The sequence below is a fragment of the Lactuca sativa genome, chromosome 4, assembly GCF_002870075.4.
Source record: "Lactuca sativa cultivar Salinas chromosome 4, Lsat_Salinas_v11, whole genome shotgun sequence".
Classification (NCBI taxonomy): Eukaryota; Viridiplantae; Streptophyta; class Magnoliopsida; order Asterales; family Asteraceae; genus Lactuca; species Lactuca sativa.
Genome location: NC_056626.2, coordinates 353,506,219 through 353,529,324, shown reverse-complemented (window position 1 = coordinate 353,529,324; position 23,106 = coordinate 353,506,219).

The following is a 23,106-nucleotide window of genomic DNA, read 5'->3' as shown; positions in this document are numbered from 1 at the left end:
TTTATTTGTTGGGTAGAAGAAGCAGACACTAAGAATATGAGTGTTGAAGTAGTTATGATTTCAGGTTTGGCTAGGTCAAAAAAAGCATGAATCAACGATTTGGAAGTTGTAGATGTGTTTAGTTGTTAGTTGGATTGTTTTCTTTGGCATAATTGTTTACAAGTTATAATAGTTTGTTGATGTTAATTTCCTTTTAATGGAAAGTACTCTATTATCAATGTACCATTATTTTAATTTAATAATAAAACAATGGTAAGTTAGATGGGATCCCATGTTCGATTCGTAGTTTATTTGTTGATAGTGACATTGGAAATAGCTTCAACTTGAATAAATGGGACATATGCAGTTTCTCTTAAACTAATTTCAAAAATGGACCCCAATACCATGCACGCCCATAACTATACACACACAATCATAACCACATTCAAACCATTAACATTACAAACGGCTGTACATAACACCAAACATCCAAACTTATTTTGCAACATCACAAATACATAAGACCAAACATCCACACTTAATCTGAAACATGACAATTGGATCCTAAATAACAAGTACATAACACCAAACATCCACACTTAATCCGAAAGTGACATTGAAATTTAATACCTATTCAAGTTCCATTGGCTTGTCACTTGTGTTGCCCTCCCCATTTTTACGCTCAACCTGTCTAGCAAGTTTTTTCTTGATTATTCTTTTAGACTTCTTTCTTTTCTTGATAATTACCTTCTTACCCCTACCTCCTTTCTCATCTTTACTATCCACTTCCTTCTTACCACTGCTTCCTTCCCCATCATTACGCCTAGTTCCTTATTCATCTATAACATCCATTTCCTTCTTACCACTGCTTCCTTCCCCATCATTACCATTACTGCCCTTATTACCCCTAGTTCCTTGCACATTTGTAACATCCATTTCCATCTTACCACTGCTTCCTTCCCCAACATTACCATCTGCTCTCTTCCTTTTCTTTACCTTGAGTTTTGTTGGTCCTTCAGCTTGAGAACATGTAACCTTGTTATGTCCTACTTGCTTGCATACACTATACATAATTTTTTTCCCAACCTTTGACACAATATATCTTACACCCCTTTCACTTGCATCCTTTCTTCTATTTACTTTTGGTCTACCTGTCATTTTTCTTACATCTCTAATGCCATTGTTAAAACTTTTACATAATCCATTTTCAACTGCATCACACATCCTCCCCTCTTGAAAGAAAGCTCTACACTAGGATTTTGGGATCTTTTCCATAAGGTAATCAAATGCTATAGGATTAAGTGGTTGTATTTCCTTCATTGCTACATTGAATAAAGGCTCAGTTGATGCCTTGCATGCCTTGCAAAACATCCTCTCATAATGTACACTGCTGAATCTTTTCCTAAAGTTGGCAACAATATGCCTTGCACACTGTCTGTGTTCAGTAGTAGGCAATACTTCCTTCACAACGTCCAATAGCCCCTACACAATTTAAATGCATATGTTAAGAAAATATAAATTCATTAAGAAAAAACATTAAGTTGTCTAGTAAGTGATATACCTTATGTTGATCTTACACCATTTTCCATTTCTAGATCATCTTTAAGATACTCCAAAAACCATTTCCAGTTTTCTTTGTTTTCCACACAAAAAACTGCCCATGCTATTGGAAAAATATGATTGTTAGCATCTCTTCCTTTGGCACATATCAACTCTCCACTACATAACCCCTTTAATAAACAACCATCCAAGTTTATTACTTTTCAACAACTGCTTTTCCAACCTTGTTTCAGCCCTCAAAACAAATATAAAACTTATTAAAATATGTCTTCCCATCAGGCATACTGTTGACATCCATTTTGATAATTGATCCTGGATTGGATCTTCTTATCTCCTCCCCATATGACCAAAGCTTGGCATAATGCTCAAATAGTGTGCCTTCAATTAGTTAAATTGCATATTTCTTTGATCTTCTACACTGTCCCATACTCACATCCATTCCAAATTTTTGTTTCACTTCTTCCTTGAGTAGCCTAACACTCATTTTTTTTTTGTAAGAATTGTGTTGTGAAATGGCTACCAATCCATGTATAGTTTACAGTTGACCCCATTTTAAAATTTCTTGCACAATTATGCCCGTCTCTAAGAGATTTAATCTGGAAAGAATTTTCTTCACTCATCCATGAAGCCCACAATCTAAACTTGCATTGCCCTAAACAACATTTAACTAAAAGCCTCCTACTATCATTTTTTTGTAGCACAATTGATACCCTTTAGCAACAACATGATTACACAACATATGTTTTAACTGTTTAGGACTTTCAAATATCATTCCTAACACATGTTTTTGCTTTTTCTAATGAACATTTTCATTAAAAGTTGTTACCTCTTCATGAGTTGGCTCGTTTTCATCCATCGGATCATATGGATCCTCATGAGATAGACTGTCTGGAGTTGGCTGCTCCTTGGGGTAGAGGTTGTTCAAAAATGCATCATTCATGGTCATGTTCATTGGAATGCAATCTCCATCTTCAATGTTATCATCCAAATTACCTTGCACTTGTACTTCATCTAGGTCAATGCCCCCTTCTGTCTCAGCATGCAACTCTTCTATTACTTCACCTACACTAGAAAACTTGTCCTCAGGAGTGCATACTTCAGCCATCTCATCAACAATCCATTGATGAACATTAACACCAACATGATCCATGTACACAGAAATTACACAACCACAATCATACCCTACTTTTGATCAACTCCTAGTAGTCTTTCTCAGTTGCTATTATCCTCAATCCTTCAGGGAACTCAATATCGGGCATGCAAAAGTACATATGAACGCATGTCTCATTTGCGAATCTTTAAATAAACAATATAAATACGTTTTTTTCCATTCCAACAAAATCCACATCCTCAAACCTTTGCTCCACTCCATTTGAGTAATTGATCAACGGATACCTAGTAGACGAACCAACAAAATGAAGATCGATCTTCATGTAGACGGCCATATCAAGAATCCAAGAGACTTTTTTCGATGAACAGTAGAAGAAAAGAGAAGAAAGGGGTAGATGAAACCGAGTAAAGAAGATTATTTCTCGTAGAGGAAGGGTTGGTCTCATTTATTGATGCATTACGTGGCATGTGATTTGGCCGTATGAGGTGGCTTTTTTTAATGACATCAAGAAGCCTACCTGCTCATTGGGATGGGGGTCACCGGGTGACCCCTTCACTTTTTAGAAAATGGTCTTTTTAGTTGGTTAAATGTGAATTCATATCCTTATAATCTCAAAAAATTACACAAGGTACCTTTTAAACCAAAATGTGTGAGTTTGTAGGGCTACAGTGACATTTTCCTTTTTGTTATTTAGTTGTTATTTTGATTTTTTTTTTTTGTTTTTAGTATTATTAATAAATACGAATTATTGTTATTATCATTAATATATTTTTTTATTCGTTCGGACTATTTTTGTGTTATTTTTTTTCATTCAGACTATCTTTGTGTTTTTTCGTTTGGATTATTTATGTATTATTTTTTTTGTTCAAATTATCCTCATGCTATTTTTTTGTTCTCATTATCTTTGCATTGTTTTTTTTCGGCAGGTTTATCAAATATTATTTTTTTCGTTCGGACTATTCGTATGTTATTTTTTCCTAAGAAATATTTTTGTGTTATTTTGTAGTTCTGACTACCCGTCGTTATTTTTTCGTTCAAACTATCCAAATATTATTGTTTGGTTCAAATTAACCTAATGTTTTTTTCTTTTAAGATTATCTCTCTATTATTTTTTTTGTACGAATTATTATTGTGTTATTTTTTTTGTTCCGACTATCCTTGTGTTATTTATTCGTTAAGACTATTCATATGTTATTTTTTCTTTCATAATATCTACACATTATTCTTTCATTCCGATTATCATTGTGTTATTTTTTTTGTTCCAACTTTCATAGCATTGTTTTTTGCAGACGGATTATCCCTATGTTATTTATTTAGTTCGGAACAGCTATGTATTATTTTTTCGTTTCGATTATCTCTGTATTTGTTTTGTTTTGACAATATGTGTGTTATTTTTTTTTTCGTTCGGACTATCTATATGTTATTTTTCCATTCGACTATCATTGTGGTATTTTTTCGTTCTAACTATCCATGTGTTACTTTTTTATTATTTTATACTATCATTGTGTTATTTCTTTATTCGATCTATATGAGTTTTATTTTTTCATTCAAACTATCATTGTGTTATATTTTCTTCATTCCAACTATCTAGTGTTATTACCTTGTTGTGATTTTCGTAGCCGTTAAATAAAACCCCTCTACAAAGATACATATAAGTGTTCGTAAAATTTTATTAAAACAAAAGAAACATGGCTAGTGTCAATGAAACAAATAGTACATCGTTAGAACAAAAAAAATAGCACATGTACAATCGGGACGAAAAAATAACATAGAGATAGTCCGAACAGAAAAATAACGCACGGATAGCTCGAAAGAAAAAAATCACATAAGGATAATCCGATCGAAAATAGTCTCTGCCAACCCCCCTCTCAATAATAGTATGAGCGGAAAAAATAGTGGATGGATCATTTTGACGAAAAAAAATAACATAAGAATAGTTGGAATGAAAAATAACATACGCATGTTGTGAACAAAAAAATAAAAGATGGCTATTTATAACTATACATAGAAATGCTCATCATTTTTTTATTAAACAATACCATCATTAGTAAAAATAAAGATAGATCATAGATAAAAAGTATTTTTTAAAACATAAATAATTAAAAAAAAAATGACTTAGTTAATGAAAACGATAACAATAATAATAATAATAATAATAATAATAATAATAATAATAATAATAATAATAATAATAATAAAACAAAAGACAAAAAAATAAGAAATGACAAAATTAATAAAAGAAAATCTAATCATAATGGGTTTATTTAAGTCAAATCACATACTGTTTGTATTTTATAGCAAAACTCCAGAATAATATTTTGACTCTTCTCGTTCTTATGCAAATAATATTTCATATGAGGTATTATATAATGGGATAATCACTTGAAAAAGTAACGAACTTTCGATTTTATTCACATTTAGTCACTAAACTTTTTTTCATTATCTATTTGCTACTGAACTATTGAAACTGTTCACATTTTACCCTTATGACCGGTTGTTACCGATCATAAGGGTAAAATGTGAGCAGTTTCAATAGTTCATTGACAAATTAAAAATGAAAAAAACTTTCATGACTAAATGTTAATAAAGTCGAAAGTTCGTTTCCCTCTAAAAAAAAGTTTAATGACTAAATATGAACAAACTTCCTCTTGTATTATATTTTAAGAAATTATTTATTATTGTTAAATTTTAGCAACATTTGTTAATAAAAAAATCTATGAAATAAAAAAAGAAAACACTGGAAAAATATATTAAAAAAAAAACAAAAACCGAAACCGAAATAAAAAAACCAATGGTTTGGTGTTTTCCAAAAGACAAAACTACAAATTTGGTCCTTGTGGTTTGAAATAATCTTTACATAGGGTCCAAAAAGTTTGTGGCTTGCACAAAATGTCCAAAATCAAAGTTTTCTGGGTTTTTGGTCCAAAAAAACATGAAAAGACGGTTATGACCATTTATTTTCCTTTTAGTATTTTTATAGTTATTAAAATACTATTTTAATTTAAAAATAAAAGGAAAAGAAAGTAATTATCCCCCACCCACTTTCCTCCCTCTCTCTCTCTCTCTCTCTCACATACACACACACCCGAAGAACTTCTCATACCCATCCCATCTTCCATTGGCAACCTTGAAAACCTCCAAGACTTGATTTTAAACTCCATCAAACTCATCGGAAAAATCCCAGGTGAGCTTAGGAGTTGCTGGAGTCTCAAGACTCTTTACTTGTTCGACAACAGACTCGTCGGAGTAAACAACGACCTCGCCGGAGGAAACAACGGCCTCGCCGGATTCTGGTTCAACATCCTAATTTCACCAGCACCACTACCACCCCCTCTTTCCCATCGTCGGTAGAACCCTCTACCCCTCACACACTCACGTACATGATGAAAGAAGCACATCTACTCGCACCTTGTTCATCCTCAGTTCCCAATTAATATGCAACAACTCATCTTTCTCCTGCTCATCTTACCTTCCCAATTTCAAGATCAATTCCATCTCCCCAGGCTAGAGTACAAAGAACAAACCCGATTTCCCAAACCCTAGATGATAATACGATTGAATCCAACATCAGAACTCTTTTAACTCGCTTTAATCTGATTGTCTTAGGGTTGAAGTTTGAAATCAAATATGTCGAAGAGTTCTTCGCCTATAGGTTCGTCATTTTCTTCTTCTAAGTAATCAAAATGATACTTATGACAATATTTTTCAAAAATCTTGAAACTCTGACGTGTTTCCAGGGAAGTATTTTTTTATTCTGTGACATTTATGGTTTCTTCCAATTTTTAAGATTTTCTCCATTGAAGTGTTCTTGGGTATTTTTCCAGATTTCAGTTGATTCCGTGTTGGGATGATATTTGTGTTAGATTGTTGTGGGTTCAATATGTTAAACGATTTTTCGATTGAATTAGTATGTTGAATAAATATGTTTCTGGTTTGAGATAAATTTTTGATGGAGCATCAATATTAATTTTGAAAGACTTGAGCTATGTTTTTTTATAGTAATCAATGTTTACACTTCATTTTTATTATGGATTTTGTGATGGGTTTGATGTTGGTATGTGTTCAAGTTCCTTGTGTCTATGTGTGTACACGTGTGTGTGTGTGTGTATTTGGAGTTGCAGGTGTGTTTCTTTTTAGAGAGAGAGAGAGGAAGAGGAGGAGGAGGAGTAGGAGGAGGAAGAGAGAGAAGGGGCAGGGCTCCGGTGAAGTGAGTAGAGAGAGAGAGATGGGGTGAGCAAACTTAATTCCTTTTTTTGAATTAATATTTATAAAATAAAAATATAAAAAATACAAAAAAGAAATTTAAAAGGCAAAACAGTCAATTCAAGTGCCATGTGGACCAAAAATAGAACAATTTTTCCTAAGTTTAGGACTAAAACCCAGAGAAACCTTGATTTTAGACCTTTTGTGCAAACCTGAAACTTTTTGGACCTTATCCAAAGATTTTTGTAAACCACAAGGACCAAGTTTGCAGTTTTGTCTTTCCAAAATAAAAAATCAAAATTTCGAATCTGAGTTTGCTTTAACAAAAAAATGAATCATTCTCACCCATAGCGTCGTTTTAATTGCTGAATATATAGTTATTTTTTTCCTAAAAAAAATATTTTTGTATAGGTAATATGGATGGGGTGGTTTGGGCGCAACAATTCATAAAATATGTTCATGGTTTTGTTTTTCGTTTTTCGTTTTTCGTTTTTTATACCTATTTCAGGGTTTCGTTTTATTATTTCATAGACTTCTTCATAAAAAAAATGTTGTTAAAAATTTAACAAAAATGCATAATTTACTAAACCATATTACAAGAGGAAAGTTTGTTCACATTTAATCATTGAATTTTATTTAAAGTGAAACGAACTTTCGACTTTGTTCACATTTAGTCACTAAACTATTTTTCATTCTTTATTGCCACTGAACTATTGAAACTATTCATATTTTACCAACCGGTCGTAAGGGTAAAATGTGAACAGTTTCAATAGTTTAGTGTCAAATAAAGAATGAAAAAAATTTTAGTGACTAAATATGAACAAAATCGAAAATATTTTATCATTTCAAGTCATTATCCCTTATATAATTATTTTCATTTGATAAGATAATAGTACAAATTTTTTAATTAATATGGCATTATCATACAAACACATTTATTATATATATATATATATATATATATATATATATATATATATATATATATATATATATATATATAGAGAGAGAGAGAGAGAGAGAGAGAGAGAGAGAGAAGTGTGTAGACTGATTTATTATTAATATTGCTTAAATAGAAAGCAGTCAATAATAATAAAACAATTATCAATGTAGTTACAAATGCTCAAACGGTTAACACTGCTTAATTAGCAAGATGTATTAGTCATCAAGCAATCAATAGTGCTTAACTAGTAAGTAATCACTAGCACTTAAGGTGAAAACATCCTGCAACGCTCGAGTAACAAGGCTTGTATCCACAGTATTGATAGACTGTCTCAGCTGAAGAAAGTTAACTTACTTATATGTGAGAGCAAGTTTAACTCACATAGTTAGTATCCCATATTATTCAGACTTTCAGGATTGGCTTTATTGGCAGTTTTAATGAAAACAACTTTTGTGTGTGTGCTTATATATATATATATATATATATATATATATATATATATATATATATATATATATATATATATATATATATATATATATATATATATATATATATATATATATATATATATATATATATATATATATATATATATATATATGTATATATAAAGAGAGAGAGAGAGAGAGAGTTATGTTCATATATAAAATGTCACACCCCCAAACCAGGCGGCGAAAACGTTCGGGGGCTGTCATGACTCGATTGAATACCATAACATTGTATATATATGAAACGTAACAACATTCGTCACCATGCATTAATATTGTACAACCAGTAAAGTTTACATGAAGTACATTGTTTAAACATTACATTCCCAAAATAAATTGTTCGATTCGTACATAAATAAACTGCAAGCCATCACTGAATATGATTCCCTTTGATTCACTGGTTCCCTGAGAATACAAGTATTTTGAAAAACGTCAACATATGGAATGTTGGTGAGTTCATAAGTTTTATTTGAAAAGCAATGTTTCGTATCGTTTGAAAACCACCAGAAAATCCGATATTTTCTGAAAATAGTATAGTCAAAAAGGTGTGAAGATCCATAGGTATGCTTGTTTGTTTTCTATACTTGTAAAAAAATTGTTTATTGTAATTGTATGTATTTCGAATCTGTATGTATTGAAAACCCTAGGAAAACCCGATGTTTTCCTAATTTTTTTGAATTCCATGAATTTACATTGAAACCATTGTAACGCATGAAGTTATCATTACCAGACGACATTGGATTATTTTGAGCATGATTATCTGCTACAAACACGCGTTACACAAACGACTCGTCTATAGCAATACTAACGATCCCGTAGGCGTCGTCCGTACTAATCACGTTATCCAACCGTCCTGACTACGTGTAGTCCCACATCCGAAGAGAAAGAGGACACGAAGGCCTCGGTGACTCCATTAGCCGGTTGGGGATAAAAAGGTACGAGGGGTCCCAGACCCGCCTCGCATAAAAGGCAGACTCTACTAGCGACACTAAAGGACCCTTGGGGACCAGTAGTCTACAAGCCATTGAAAGTCCGGTTACGTCGTGTCGGATCGGTAAAACCCAACACTTCGTAAGATTGAAGTCTTCGGGCCTTAAGATCAGGTCGTCGGGCTAGCTAGGCTCAACGAACAAGATTTTACACTTGTGGGGCCCAAAGATAGTGCGTAGACGTCTGTGCACATTCACATGTATAATGAATTCCAAATCGTTAGTTGTATGAATCGTAGTGTTGTAGTATCATAGTGTCGTCGTGTTAGTAGTTTCGGATTTTTATTGGTTCGAGACCGAACCAATTCGTTTAACAACGACTTTTGGTGTTGTAATGTATTGTATTTTGTCGATAATCGTGGTACCATTATTTGGTCAAATTGCATGTATTGAGTTAGTCTTGAAAATTTTCTGTTTTCAGCCCCTCCTTGTTTGTAAAATTTACTTTTTCAACCCTTTATTTAAATACTTTCCGGTTTAGTCCTTAAATCAATTTTCTTGACATTTTAACACCAAAAATTATTGAAATGAATATTTTCCAGCATATTTTTCATAGAAAACAGCTTAAGTCCCTGAAATTTCAGTTTTCTCGGTTATAATCCTTCTTTTTCGCAAGTTTGACAATTTTGGCCTAAATTGTAAAATTTTTGCAACTTTGGTCCTTTTTAAATTTAAAAAGCATTTTAAACCTTTGAAAAGGACTTGGATCACTTATGGTCCACTGTTTTACAGAAAATCATAGTTTTGGCCCTCCAAAACAGAAAAATTCGCATAATGGGCCTCATTGGGCCGAAATTGTCATTTTTAGCCCATTAAGCTTGAAATTTATGTTTTTAATCCTCTAAATGAGTATATTTCCAGAAATTGTTTTATTGAAACTGTTTTGACACACTTCATCCATCAGATTTCGTGAAATGTCAATTTGGGCCCTTAATTTTGTATTTTTCACATTTTAGGCCCAAAATTTGTGTTTTTAGCCTAAAGGAAATTGTTACTAAACCACTTAACTATTTTTCTTGAAACACTTTGTATGTAGAAATACATTTGATGCTAAAATCATTTAACATAAGCTATATCTCGGTTTTGAGGAGTTTTATGGCTAGATCCAACATTAAAGCACATAAAAGCACACATGTAAGCATGGAAATCATACAAGGCATACAAAACACATATAGATCTACACTTTCACTTGTATTCCACCCCCCCCCCCCACAAAACTCATAAAACAGAAAATAGGGGTATGAAGCTCACCTTGGGTGTGGGGGCTCAGTTTTGCAAAGAAAATGGAAGGAAAAAGAAGTGATTTTCGGCCTTAGCACCCTTCCTTGGTAGATCTCGAGTTTGGTGACTTCTAAGGTCTATGATCACAATTTGGAATAGATTTAGAAGAGGTTTTTGATGGAATGAAATAGCTAGATCATATATATAAGTAAATACTTACCTAAGATGATGATTAACTTGCAAAATCCTCTTGAAAGCTCCTAATTTTCGAGATTTTTGGAGTGGGGAGGAAGGAGAGTTCTTGAGTGATCTAGAGAGAATTTGTGAGAGATTTGTGAATGTGTGTGTGTGTTTCGGCCGAGAGTGAGAGGGAGGAGAGAAGAGAAGTGATTTTGAAGTGATGTGCATGGAGGTATGTGAGATATTTTGCATGGAAGTCCTTTGGATAACAATGATGTGGCACAATAAGTCAACTCTTCCATCCTCTTGGGCTTGTGCATTTGGGCCGAGAATTTGGAAAGAAAAGGAAAAATTTGGGCCTTTGCCCCTAAGCCCAACATTAGTGTTAGTTTGGGTGTTTATTGGCCTTATAAAATAAAATTGTGATTTTTATGCTTTTAATAAGCTAGATTAGGTTAATTATGGATCAAAGCTTTTAATTTATTTCATTCTAGGCCCAATATGGCCCATAATATTGAAATAAATGAATGTGGGTCCAATTAGAGCCCAATTAGGGTTCTAAGCCCATGATAGTCTAATTGGAAGCTTATTGGTCCATGTGGATCCAATATGGGAGTCCTAGTCCAAAATGGACTTAAACAAGGACTTCTAGGGTTTCCAATTGTTTGATGACTATTTGTAGTACTTGTATGATGTATTTGATTGAAGTTTTTGATGTCATAATCATAGGTGTTACACATGTTCTTAAGTTTTTGATTCACATTAGCTTGAATGTATAGATTACATGACACAAAATTTCCAGTTGTGACATCATCCCCCCGTTAGAGGGAATTTCGTCCCGAAATTCTGTTTGAAAGCTAGATTTGAGAATGCTAGAATAGGTGAGGGTACTTTTGCTTCATTTGGTCTTCGCGTTCCCAAGTGAATTTTGGTCCACGCTTTGCGTTCCACCGTACTTTCACGATCGGGATGCGGCTCTGTTTAGTACGCTTCACCTCCCTGTCCATGATTTCGACTGGTTCTTCGACGAACAGGAGATTCTCATTGATTTCGATTTCGTCAAGAGGAATGACAAGGGTTTCGTCTGATAGGCACTTCTTTAGGTTTGAGACATGGAACACGGGGTGTACACTGTTTAGCTCCGCGGGTAGTTGTAGTCTGTAGGCTACCGGGCCTATTCGGACGACGATTTCGAAAGGTCCAATGTATCGCGGGTTCAGCTTTCCCCGTTTTCCGAAACGTATAACCCCTTTCCAGGGTGAGACCTTCAACAATACTTGATCACCGACCTGGAATTCTAAGGGCTTTCGCCGTTTATCAGCGTAGCTCTTTTGTCGGTCACGCGATGCTTGTAATCGAGCTTTGATCTGGACAATCTTTTCTGTGGTTTCGCGAATGATTTCCGGTCCCGTTAATGCCCTGTTTGACGTATGCGTTTTTGCTAGCTGGGTGTCACCTACTTCCGCCCAACATAACGGTGATCTACATTTACGCCCATACAGTGCTTCGAAAGGAGCCACCTTGATGCTCGAATGGTAACTATTGTTATATGAAAACTCGATCAACGGTAGGTGGGTATCCCAAGACTTTACAAAGTCTATCGCACATGCACGAAGCATGTCTTCAAGCGTTTGAATGGTTCGTTCACTTTGACCGTCCGTTTGTGGGTGATATGCGGTGCTCATATCGAGATGAGTACCCATTGCCTTGTGGAGTGACTGCCAAAAGCGCGACGTGAATCTACTGTCCCTATCCGAGATGATAGATTTTGGCACTCCATGGAGTCTTACGATCTCTCGTAGGTACAAACGCGTCAGTCTCTCCATCTTGTAGGACTCTTTGATTGGTAGGAAATGGGCAGATTTCGTCAGTCGGTCGATTATTACCCATATGGTGTCCAGTCCGTCCGACGTCTTGGGCAGCTTGGTCACGAAGTCCATAGAAATCCCCTCCCATTTCCACTCAGGGATTGCCGGTTGCTGTAACAATCCTGAAGGTTTCTGGTATTCCACCTTTACCCTGGCGCACGTAAGGCACTTACTAACATAGGTTGCGATTTCCGCCTTCATGTTAGGCCACCAATAGTGTTGTTTAATGTCCAAATACATCTTGTCCGATCCAGGATGAATGGAGTATCGTGTCTTGTGGGCTTCCTTTATAACGGTCTCCCTAAATCCTCCGATTTTTGGGACCCAAATACGGTTCATGAAGTAGTATACCCCATTCTCTCTTGCTTCTAGGTTCTTTTCCATCCCGCGCAACGCCTCGCTAATTCTATTTTCCGCTTTCATAGCCTCCGGCTGGACTGATGCAATTTGAGTGGCCAGATGAGATTGAATGGTTATCGAGTGCATTTTCGTACGGCGATTTGTGTACTCCTTCCGACTTAATGCATCAGCTACCACGTTGGCCTTACCTGGATGGTACTTGATCTCGCATTCGTAGTCGTTTAGCAATTCCACCCATCTTCGCTGTCTCATGTTCAGCTCCTTTTGATTCAAGATGTGCTGGAGGCTCTTGTGGTCTGTGAAGATGGTGCACTTCGTACCGTACAGGTAGTGCCTCCAAATTTTTAGAGCAAAGACCACGGCTCCCAGTTCTACGTCATGGGTCGTGTAATTTACCTCGTGCGTCTTTAGTTGGCGGGACGCATATGCTATCACTCTTCCACGTTGCATGAGAACGCAACCTAAGCCCTGATTCGACGCGTCACAGTAGACTACAAAATCTTCCGTTCCTTCAGGCAGTGATAGTACAGGAGCGCTACAGAGAGCTTGCTTCAAGGTTCGAAACGCAATCTCTTGTCGGTCTGTCCACTTGAATGGCACGCCCTTTTGTGTAAGCAAGGTAAGCGGCTTGGCGATCTTAGAGAAGTTTTGGATGAATCTCCTATAGTAGCCTGCTAGGCCTAAGAACTGACGAATTTCTGTGGGCGTAGTCGGAGTTGCCCATCCTTCCACAGCTTTGACCTTAGAGGGGTCCACATGAATTCCGTCTTGGCTAACCACGTGGCTTAGGAAATTCACACTCCGAAGCCAGAACTCACACTTGGAGAGTTTGGCGTACAGCTTTTCCGATCGCAGAGTGTCTAGAATTTGTCGGAGGTGTTGGCCATGCTCCCCTTTGCTTCGAGAATAGACGAGGATGTCATCGATAAATACAATGACGAAGTTGTCAAGGAACGGTCGATAGATTTGATTCATTAGGTCCATAAATGCGGCAGGTGCATTTGTTAGACCGAAGGGCATTACGACGAATTCAGAATGTCCATAGCGGGTTCGGAAAGCGGTTTTGGGAATATCCTCTTCTCGGACCTTGAGTTGGTGGTATCCAGACCGTAGATCTATTTTGGAGAAATAACTAGCTCCTTGGAGCTGGTCGAATAGATCATCGATTCGTGGGAGTGGGTAGCGGTTTTTAACAGTGAGTTTATTCAACTCTCTGTAATCGATGCACATTCTGAAAGATCCGTCCTTCTTTTTGACAAAGAGCACCGGGGCTCCCCACGGCGAGTAGCTAGGTCGGATAAATCCCTTGTCCAGAAGCTCACTGAGTTGGCTGGAAAATTCCTGCATTTCAGCAGGAGCCAACCGATATGGTGATTTAGCGAGAGGAGTCGCTCCTGGAACAAGGTCGATTCGGAACTCAACCTGTCTCTCTGGGGGTACTCCTGGAAGATCTTCAGGAAACACGTCCGGGAATTCACACGCTACCGGAATATTTTGGATGTTAGTTTCTTCTTTGGTCCTGTCCACTATGTGAGCCAGGAACACCAAATTGTTCTTTCGCAGATGTTTTTGTGCTTTGATGCACGAGATGAGGCGAAGATTCGTACTGGGTTTGTCTCCGTAAATCACTAGGGTTTCGTGATTCGAAAGACGAAGGTGAACGGCCTTCTCGCGGCACAAAATCTCAGCATGGTGGGGGCTTAACCAATCCATGCCGATAATTACATCGAAACTCCTAATTGATACTGGCATTAGGTCTATTCGAAAGACGTGCTGGTTAAGGGTTAGGGTACATCCAGTGTAGATCTCCTCAGTGGATTCGGTTTTCCCATTGGCCATTTCCACCGTATATGTTTCATTTAGTCTCTGGGGTTGTTGTTTTAATAAATGTTTAAACTTCTCGCTCACGAAACTTCGTTCCGCTCCGGTATCAAATAAGATGCATGCATAAGTGTGGTTTAGGAGGAACGTACCGGTCACAACTGCGGGATCCTGGACTGCATCACTCTGACCCATAGTCAGCATTCTTCCTGCTCCTCTGTTTCCTGAGTTGTTGTTAGGGCAATCTCGGCGGAAATGCCCCGTCCTTCCACACCCGAAGCAGGTGTGGCTAGGCCCTGCATTATTGCCGCCGGCATTGGTGTTGTTGTTATTGCGGTAGTTGTTGTTGTTGTTGTTGTTGTTCTGGTTGTTTCCCTGACTCTGGTTCCTAGGAGGGTACGTCCTGCAGAACCTTGCAGTGTGTCCCCTTCGGTTGCAACTGGTGCAGTGGAGTTCCTTGCATTCGCCGTGATGGTGGAGGCCGCACTTATTGCAACTGGGAAGATTACTGGAGTAGGGTCTTGAAGCATTTGAAGCAGCTGAGGCTGGAGCATGTGGTGTGGCTGGAACCGGTGCGGTGACAGCCTTAACTGCCACTGTTTGCTGCCTTTTAGAGGTCTCGGGGCCCTGACGCCCTTTCCTCTTGGGGTTCTTCCCTCTCCTGCCATCACCCTCCTTTTTCTTCTCAGTCTCTACCGGCTTCTCGCCCCTTTTGTTGTTATGATCGTACAACCTCTTGGCCAATCTCTTCGCACTGTCAAACGTTTCAGGGTTCGCAGCTATCACATTTCCTTGAATGGGGGATGTCAGTCCCCAGATGAATCGTTCAACCTTCTTTCCTTCTGACGTGATCATACCCGGGCACAATAAAGATAATTCGCTGAATCTCGAGATGTAGGCGTCGATGTTAGCATTCTGCACCGTGAGGTTCCATAGTTCCTGCTCCATCCTTTGTATTTCGCCTCGGGGGCAGTACTCAGCCATTAACATTTCTTTCATTTCTGCCCATGGGATAGAGTTGGCGACAGGGAGCGTCATAGCTTCCACATGTCCGTTCCACCAAGTGAGGGCTTGGTCCACAAAAGTGCAGGCCGCGAACTTCACCTTCATCTGCTCGGGGCAATCGCATATCTCGAACACCGACTCTACCTTCTCAATCCATCGCTTCAAGGTAATCACCCCTCCAGTGCCGTTGAAAGTTCGGGGTTTAGCGTTCGCAAAGTCCTTGTAGGTGCACGTTTTAGTGGGTCCTTGGTTCGTCCCGTTGTTCGAACTTCCGGAGCCTTGCCCATTGCCTCCTCCTTTGTTCCCTCGGTGAAGTTGTGCCATAGCTGCGGTGACCGCACCGGACACGGCTGCCTGGAAAGCAGTGGTGTCGACTTCGGGCGATGTTGGCTCAGGATTTCCGCGAGTAGCTCGGCGAGGCATCTTTCAGTCATGAAACGGAAAGATGTTGAGTGTATGTGGTCTCTGTGAGGTCGTGATCCTACTAACTAGATGTATGGTGCGAACCTAAACATTACTATCATCAAGCATACAATCATAACTTCTCAACACATAACAACTTGTAATATCATAGCAAAACACATAAAAGTTTATTAATATTATCCGCGTTTAGTACAAGAAAATTTGCTCGTAAGAGCATACATAAGTAACACTAATCCGACAGCATAACGGCTCCATGAGTAGTGTAGTCACTTAAACATAGAGCCGAAGTACATAATATAGTTCCTAATGTCCTACCATGATAAGTCCATCTCTAATCGCGATGTGCTGCGTCTGGAGGTGGTGCCGAGATCATATGCCGAAATGTTGCGCCAGAAGCTGCGCCATCTCCGCCATGTCTCCAATAACTTCGTCCCTCTCGTGCTCTGCTCTCACCGCCCGAGCTTCCATAGCGTACAGCTGTTGTCGCAGCGCGGCGATCTCCGCTTCGAGAGAACGGTTCTCTCTTGGGGAATTCACTGGCGGAGCGGGGTGATCTGGCTGTGTCTCGTTCTCACATGGTGGGACGGGGTCCTGATCCCCGACCTGACCTTCTTCGTCGTCGTCGTCGATCTCTCCAAATTCGTAGTCAGTGTCTACATATTCGTCGGGTCCGACGCCGTGTGCTTCCCCCGGATTCTCCTCCGGTTCCTCCCCAAATATCCCGTGAGCTACTAGAACCGGATGAAGCTGGATACCCTGCTGCTCTTCCTCGGGCTACTCCTCCTCTAGCCACCCGTTGTTTCCCTGATTAGGGAAATAGGGGTCTCCAGGGTGATGAAAACCAGCCATGCTGTCTGCGCGAGTACGTAATCATGCTAACATTATTCCTAGGTCCTATGACTATTGTACAGACTAAGCAAACGTTCTCTTGTTGGTGATAAAGGGTATAGTTTTAGGTTCCCTAGCTATCTCGATCTCATCCAGACGTGTGTTAGTTTTACTTTGGAGAGAATGTAGTTGATCAGGCTACATTCACTCCTTGGTATCACTAAGAACAGTCCCGAATTACCCGAGATACCAGCATTATTGTGTTTGATTCGGCGTTAGGTTCTTATCCCTAATGCAAGCAAGCGTGTTTTATTTGCTTATTTTGTTCAGAGTTATGTTAGTCCCTCTTTTTGGTTTATAGTTGCATATCAATGTGTGGCTCGACATGCTAGTTCACTATAAACAAAGCTCTGATACCAACCTGTCACACCCCCAATCCAGGCGGCGGAAACGTTCGGGGGCTGTCGTGACTCAATTGAATACCATAACATTGTATATATATGAAACGTAACAACATTCGTCACCATGCATTAATATTGTACAACCAGTAAAGTTTACATGAAGTACATTGTTTAAACATTACATTCCCAAAATAAATTGTTCGATTCGTACATAAATAAACTGCAAGCCATCACTGAATATGATTCCCTTTGATTCACTGGTTCCCTGAGAATACAAGTATTTTGAAAAACGTCAACATATGGAATGTTGGTGAGTTCATAAGTTTTATTTGAAAAGCAATGTTTCGTATCGTTTGAAAACCACCAGAAAATCCGATATTTTCTGAAAATAGTATAGTCAAAAAGGTGTGAAGATCCATAGGTATGCTTGTTTGTTTTCTATACTTGTAAAAAAATTGTTTATTGTAATTGTATGTATTTCGAATCTGTATGTATTGAAAACCCTAGGAAAACCCGATGTTTTCCTAATTTTTTTGAATTCCATGAATTTACATTGAAACCATTGTAACGCATGAAGTTATCATTACCAGACGACATTGGATTATTTTGAGCATGATTATCTGCTACAAACACGCGTTACACAAACGACTCGTCTATAGCAATAATAACGATCCCGTAGGCGTCGTCCGTACTAATCACGTTATCCAACCGTCCTGACTACGTGTAGTCCCACATCCGAAGAGAAAGAGGACACGAAGGCCTCGGTGACTCCATTAGCCAGTTGGGGATAAAAAGGTACGAGGGGTCCCAGACCCGCCTCGCATAAAAGGCAGACTCTACTAGCGACACTAAAGGACCCTTGGGGACCAGTAGTCTACAAGCCATTGAAAGTCCGGTTACGTCGTGTCGGATCGGTAAAACCCAACACTTCGTAAGATTGAAGTCTTCGGGCCTTAAGATCAGGTCGTCGAGCTAGCTAGGCTCAACGAACAAGATTTTACACTTGTGGGGCCCAAAGATAGTGTGTAGACGTCTGTGCACATTCACATGTATAATGAATTCCAAATCGTTAGTTGTATGAATCGTAGTGTTGTAGTATCATAGTGTCGTCGTGTTAGTAGTTTCGGATTTTTATTGGTTCGAGACCGAACCAATTCGTTTAACAACGACTTTTGGTGTTGTAATGTATTGTATTTTGTCGATAATCGTGGTACCATTATTTGGTCAAATTGCATGTATTGAATTAGTCTTGAAAATTTTCTGTTTTCAGCCCCTCCTTGTTTGTAAAATTTACTTTTTCAACCCTTTATTTAAATACTTTCCGGTTTAGTCCTTAAATCAATTTTCTTGACATTTTAACACCAAAAATTATTGAAATGAATATTTTCCAGCATATTTTTCATAGAAAACAGCTTAAGTCCCTGAAATTTCAGTTTTATCGGTTATAATCCTTCTTTTTCGCAAGTTTGACAATTTTGGCCCAAATTGTAAAATTTTTGCAACTTTGGTCCTTTTTAAATTTAAAAAGCATTTTAAACCTTTGAAAAGGACTTGGATCACTTATGGTCCACTGTTTTACAGAAAATCACAGTTTTGGCCCTCCAAAACAGAAAAATTCGCATAATGGGCCTTATTGGGCCGAAATTGTCATTTTTAGCCCATTAAGCTTGAAATTTATGTTTTTAATCCTCTAAATGAGTATATTTCCAGAAATTGTTTTATTGAAACTGTTTTGACACACTTCATCCATCAGATTTCGTGAAATGTCAATTTGGGCCCTTAATTTTGTATTTTTCACATTTTAGGCCCAAAATTTGTGTTTTTAGCCTAAAGGAAATTGTTACTAAACCACTTAACTATTTTTCTTGAAACACTTTGTATGTAGAAATACATTTGATGCTAAAATCATTTAACATAAGATATATCTCGGTTTTGAGGAGTTTTATGGCTAGATCCAACATTAAAGCACATAAAAGCACACATGTAAGCATGGAAATCATACAAGGCATACAAAACACATATAGATCTACACTTTCACTTGTATTCCCCCCCCACAAAACTCATAAAACAGAAAATAGGGGTATGAAGATCACCTTGGGTGTGGGGGCTTGGTTTTGCAAAGAAAATGGAAGGAAAAAGAAGTGATTTTCGGCCTTAGCACCCTTCCTTGGTAGATCTCGAGTTTGGTGACTTCTAAGGTCTATGATCACAATTTGGAATAGATTTAGAAGAGGTTTTTGATGGAATGAAATAGCTAGATCATATATATAAGTAAATACTTACCTAAGATGATGATTAACTTGCAAAATCCTCTTGAAAGCTCCTAATTTTCGAGATTTTTGGAGTGGGGAGGAAGGAGAGTTCTTGAGTGATCTAGAGAGAATTTGTGAGAGATTTGTGAATGTGTGTGTGTGTGTTTCGGCCGAGAGTGAGAGGGAGGAGAGAAGAGAAGTGATTTTGAAGTGATGTGCATGGAGGTATGTGAGATATTTTGCATGGAAGTCCTTTGGATAACAATGATGTGGCACAATAAGTCAACTCTTCCATCCTCTTGGGCTTGTGCATTTGGGCCGAGAATTTGGAAAGAAAAGGAAAAATTTGGGCCTTTGCCCCTAAGCCCAACATTAGTGTTAGTTTGGGTGTTTATTGGCCTTATAAAATAAAATTGTGATTTTTATGCTTTTAATAAGCTAGATTAGGTTAATTATGGATCAAAGCTTTTAATTTATTTCATTCTAGGCCCAATATGGCCCATAATATTGAAATAAATGAATGTGGGTCCAATTAGAGCCCAATTAGGGTTCTAAGCCCATGATAGTCTAATTGGAAGCTTATTGGTCCATGTGGATCCAATATGGGAGTCCTAGTCCAAAATGGACTTAAACAAGGACTTCTAGGGTTTCCAATTGTTTGATGACTATTTGTAGTACTTGTATGATGTATTTGATTGAAGTTTTTGATGTCATAATCATAGGTGTTACACATGTTCTTAAGTTTTTGATTCACATTAGCTTGAATGTATAGATTACATGACACAAAATTTCCAGTTGTGACATAAAATTCAATTATTGTGTGATTATGTGACTAATCCTGGACCAATCATTTAATAAAGATATAATAGTAACTTTAGTTATGAATAAATATGGTAAACTAATTAATTCCTTAATGATTTCCTTATTATCTTTTATACATGTATTTTTTAGTTGTGGTTCTTCCCCTTAAATTCTTTTTCACCCATATTTTTACCCTCCATCCACCCTTCTCTCTAGCAATAGATGTCATTGAACCCTCTTCTCTGGTGGAAATTGTCCACCATCGACGCCTCCCTTTCAAAACATCAACCCTCGATAGTCATCTTCCCATATAGGTATGAACTTCTTAACCATCCCACCCTCCCCTTTCTTCTCCATTCTTCCCCGTTTTTACTCTTATAGACTATTCTCAAGTTTGTCGATGACCTTTGTATCCTCATCGTCATAACAATGCATCGGTGTAGACGCCTACCCACATTCTTAGATTTTTCATAACATAAAAGGCAACCTGCCCCTCTTGTGTTTTATTGTATCTCTTTTACGCATCAAGGGTTTACAATTCTAAAACCAATTAGAATTTTACATATTTTGGCATATTACAACTCTCTCTACGTCTTCACCAGTAAGTTTGTAGAATAACATGATTTATTGTTGATAAATTAATATTAAATTGTCATTTACCATTATTAAGTGTTTGTTGTGATATTTGTTAATTGTGTTATGTTCTTTCTTTCCATTGACTCTTTTTATTGTGTTTATTTCGTGTGTGCTAGTTACTGACTAATAAATATTCCTAGGTGAGTTATTCTTTTCAGCTTGTGATCCTGTGAAGTTTTTATTTTCATTGGTCTTTCAATTTTTACAAACATTTAAAAAAAATTATCTTCCATATTCGGGTTTTGAGTCGGGGTCAAGGAGAAGTTCAGGTTCGATGAAACACCTATAGTGTTTGGCTTCTTGTTAAGGATATTATCATTAATATAAAATTGATTGAAAGACTGCTCAAAACCACATCTTTTCAAGGTACTAATTAATTCTACCATTTCTCATCTAAACAATTCGAATCTATTAAAATGGTCATGAACTAGATGTAAATGTTGACATCATTTCATTATTTTAGTTATGACTGTGGATTCTAGAAGTAAGGCTTTAGAATTTCAGAGATTAGATGAATAAGATGATGAAATTAACTCAAATCAACCCTTTTTGTATCCAAATATCAATCATGTATGTATTCGTGATTGAATCTTTTACTTATTTGATTATTTTGGAAAGGATTTGCCAATCTCATAATTGTTGACTATTATATTTATCAAATGACAAGTTAGGATTTTCTAAAAACTTTTAAGGTATAATTCTATTTTATTTTTATTTTTATTAATTTAATTCGATTTAATTCTTGATTTAATGAAAAATTAAAAGATTATTCGAGGTAAAATAGTTTTTAAAAGATTAATTTGCAAATTCAATGTGATTTAACGTATTGTTAATCTCATATAATTTACATTATTTTATAAATATACAAGTTATATGACAAGTAAGTAGTAGAATCTATCCCATGAATACTTAGAGAATCCTTGCTTTCAGTTTGTGAACCTGTGAAGTTTAATTTTTTACTGGTCAAGCAGTTTTTTTCAAACATTTTTAGAATTTATTGGCTTCCATTTTTGGGTTTCAGGTAGGGTTTGGGGAAAAGTTTAGCCCCAATAGGTCACCCGATAAAACACTTGTAAGCTATTGAGGCGGGTACAAGAACATTTTTCATTGTTGCATTTAGGGATGGTATACCTTGCCCCTCCTTATTGCCATTCCTAGCTAAGTTATTGTGATAATATTTTTTCATTTTGTTGTTGGATTTTTGTGTTTCATTCTTCGGTTTGAACTGGTTGAAATTTATGGCCATTCTAATTTTTGAATAGTCTGAAAATTAAATCTTTAGCCAAGAAGTATTGGTGATTCTTAATGAATTAAATTTTGATTCTTAAAGCCAGCACATATTTATAGAAGTGTAACAACATATTAATATTTCTAGTAATCAACGTATTTTTATAGAAATAACTTTTAATTCATAAGGAATTAACTTCTGAATCTTAAAGAATGAATTCTAATTAAACAAGTAACATTTGATTCTTAAAGAATGAATTCTAATTCTTAATGAAGTATTAAAGATTGATGGTGGTGGTTTATGATGATGAATTCTTGATGATGACATGTTTATGCAGGTAGATGTAGGAGAGGATGATTGTGATGCAAGTCGTAATCAATATTGATTGGAAGAAGGTGAAAAAAAAAGTTTTAGACAATGTATTCTTCAAGAATATTTAAAGAATGTTTAAATTCTTCAAGAATTCGTCAGTTTTATAGAAAATTTGTGGCGTTATAGAGCTACAACATTATATTCTTCAATTGTATAAAACATTTATGGTGTTATAGAGCTAGAACATTTGAATTCTTCATTTGTATAAGAATGAAATTTGTTACCCAATTTAGAATTCATGCATTATTCTTTGGGAACGTCAAGTTAAATACTTGTAATTATTGTCTTATTCTTTCATTGAAATAAAATACTATTTCTTTGAAAAATGCCTCCAAACGTAAGATATATGTTTAATTTAATTTGATTTGGTTTTATTAATTAAGTTGACTTAGTAGCCTAAAATACAGATAATTTCCATTTATCTTTCTCAATTA